At 44.0% G+C, this 3114-nt stretch overlaps 1 pseudogene; it reads right to left on the bottom strand.

Moving 5' to 3' along the window:
• Positions 1-263: 263 nt before the first annotated feature.
• Positions 264-2104, bottom strand: LOC118839130 (annotated as a pseudogene).
• Positions 2105-3114: the final 1010 nt, after the last annotated feature.

The raw sequence follows: 3114 nt of genomic DNA, 5'->3' as shown, positions 1-3114 counted from the left end.
AAATATTTTTGTACATACGGGTCCCTTTCCCACTTGTGTGATCTCTTTGGGATACAACCCTAGAAGTGGTATTGCTGGGTCGGAAGGTATTGTGCAGTGAATTGTGACCAAAGCTAAATAACATTAAGACAATTCTTCTACTGAAATTAGGAAACGTTCTGATAGAGTAAATGTTAACCACTTTGCACTTAGGTCCAATATATAAGAACTCTTTCCTCTATGAAGTGTTTTAGAAACACTTGTTTCTATATGTTGCTGCTTGTTTAGAAACACATGTAGAAAACATGTTTTCTAATATGAATTTGTGAGATTAAAACCTCTGGCCTAAACTGTCGCGGTAACCCCTCCATCTCTTTCACGAAGGCCTCATATGCATCATCATTGGTTTGCACTGAAACAGGAGCAGAGGGGCCAGGTTTAGGAACTGCTCTGGCAAGGGGTAAAGTGTAATCCTCTTCTGACCTTCTTTGGGGAGCAGCGGTACCTCCTTAGTTTTCTTGTCGAAGCTTCAGTGCAGCGGGAACAAATCTGGTAATTTCTACTTTGGGATTGGTGATTTGTGGCTTGGCACTGATGGTTGCTGTGGCTTTCTTCTCAATAGTGGCTGCACTGGTGTCATCCACTTTGGGTCTCTGGATTAAATTAGATGGGGCACTTAAAACCCCTGGATTCTGCAAGGGAGCTGGGGAAAAAGCCGAGGTTGAGTAGGTTCAAGTGGAGTCACAAAAGGTAGGTGCATTATACCAGGACGAGGTAGAGGGATGCCTGGAGGTGCTTTGGGAGGTAGCTTTGGTGGTGGGCCTCATGAAGGAGGACTAGGAGGAAGACTAGGACGTGGGCCTGGTGGTGGACCAAGAGGCCTGTCTGATGGAGAACCAGGAGTTAAAAGGCAGGGTAAAGACCCTTGAAGCACTGGCATTCCAGGTGTTATTAAGAATGGAGGAGCTCCTGGAGGTGGACTAGGAGGAAGGCCAGTGGGTGGCCCAGGTGGTTGTAATGGTGGAGCAGGTAGTGGTCCAAGAGGGGGTGGTCCTGGCATAGGAGGTGCCTGTATTTGAGTGGGAGGAACAGACTGGAGGTGGTTACTGTTGTTGGGAAGCAGGGGATGATGATTCCCCATCAGGAAGAGATTCTTCTTTGTGCTGCTGCTGTGTTGTATCCTCTGACTCAGAGTCATCAGAATCTTCCTCCTCCTCCTCATCCTCTGAAAATTCCTCTACCTCTTGCCCCTCTTCAGAAATTTCCTGACCTGCAGTTCTAAGCATCATAGCTTGAAGAGGTGTTAATTCCTTCATGTTTTTCTTTTGTGATTTTCATGTTTATCTTGATCCGTGTCTTCAGGGTAACCTTCATCTTCGCTGGTGCTGGAAGCATCATGACCTCAATGAGCAAGTCCAGCACTATATGAAATATCCTCCTCTTGCCAACAAGGGACAAGTTCTAGGGCAAAGCCCACTTTATGGTCACACACCTGCAGAACTTGGGGAGGAGCTGGCCTAGGGGGTGGGCCAGGAGGCTTTCTTCCAGGAGGCAAATGAGGAACACCATGTCTAAGAAGAGGAAGTATAGAAATTGCCCTGGGGAGAGGTCCATCAGCAGAGGTTTTTTTTAAGAATAGAAGGTGACTGTGCACCAGGCAATGGGATGTCTTGGATCAAGATGCTAGAAGGAGCATTAGGCATATCTGGCAATGGGATGCTTTCCACTTCAATATGCTGAGCATTTTTTATAGTATCAAAGTACTGGCTGATCTGGGCCCTCATACTCCATCTCTAACTTTTCAAGTTCTTTGTAGATATCTGGATTTTCCTTTTCATAGAGTCAGAGAATGTTCTCAAAAGTTTCATGACATTTTTCCTGCTTATCTTTTAGCACCTTTTCATTTAGCTGTGGCTGCTGTACTGGACTGAACTCCATCTCATCCAGTTTCTCCATGTCCCAGGTAGTCTGTTTTGTATCCTTCATCTATAGTACTGCAGCTCATATCACCATTTGTTGTCTCTTATTCTTTTTTTAACTCCTTTTTCCAGGCTTCTTTTTGAGCCCGGTCAGTGGGGTTCATGAACTTCCCACTCTTGGTGGATGAAGTAGAATTCTGCCTCATTTTCACAGGTTCTATGGCTTAGTCAGTTAAGGGGAGAAAACCCCAGACTTTCTCGTTCAAAGCAGTACACCAAAACTATTATCAGCAGATGTCTAGGTGATTCTCAAACTTTTTCATCAGACATCCACCTTTCAGCTGCTCACTGGAGCCTCCTCTTCATTCTCCTTGGGCCAGGGCAGGAGACCTTTACCTTTGCCTCTCTCTCATGTCCTAAGCTACCTCCATCTTGAAATTGCAGGCCACATCACCTTCCTCATGTCCCTTTTGTTTAAAAAATTCTTTATGTTGGCACTGTAAGTAAACATTTGGAAATATTCAGTTTGGGACCTTTGGGTATTTTAGGTTAACATAATTTGCTTCTGGCAGAAATCTTTATTTTCTTTTTTCGTAACAAAATTTCCTTCTAATTCATCCTGGATAGCACATTTATAAGTGAGAAGGGAGTTGGTACCAGCCTATTGGTGTGTCCAGTGGAGAGATTTGATCTTCCCAGGTTTCTAGACAGGGTCTTAAGCCAAGAGAAGAATGATATCTTTGTAAAGTTACCGGGATCCTTCATGCTATAGCTATTCTTAACCCAAGGCTTAGAATACAAATACTTTAAAACAAAACCTGCACAAATATTACATTTTATTTTTGAACATGCTGTCAGTTACATGAAGATCTGGCTTGCTATGGAATGATTCCTGCTCCCCAAATCCACAGCCACTTTTGGACAAATCCATCCTTTGACTTTAGAGATCTGTTACTTGGTGGATATTGCCCTCACCTTTTTAACATCAGACAAACAAGAAAAAAGAGATTTACGATTGACCTTAAGAAAAAATTGTGAAGCAAGACATACCTGTCTTCCAGTGAATGCAGCCTTCCCTTTGGTGTCTTTAGACTGCTAGGTATAAGGCTGGTCCTGCCTAGAGCAATGACATGAACTGTTAGGAAGCTGGAAGGGACCTTAGAGTCCCTGAGTGGGGGTGGTGTGCTGGAGCCAGCTCCAACCAACTCTCAAATTT

Source organism: Trichosurus vulpecula, chromosome 1 (genome assembly GCF_011100635.1).
Source record: "Trichosurus vulpecula isolate mTriVul1 chromosome 1, mTriVul1.pri, whole genome shotgun sequence".
NCBI classification, from domain to species: Eukaryota; Metazoa; Chordata; class Mammalia; order Diprotodontia; family Phalangeridae; genus Trichosurus; species Trichosurus vulpecula.
Note: the sequence above shows the minus strand (reverse complement) of the source record. Positions and strands in the feature narration are given on the sequence as shown.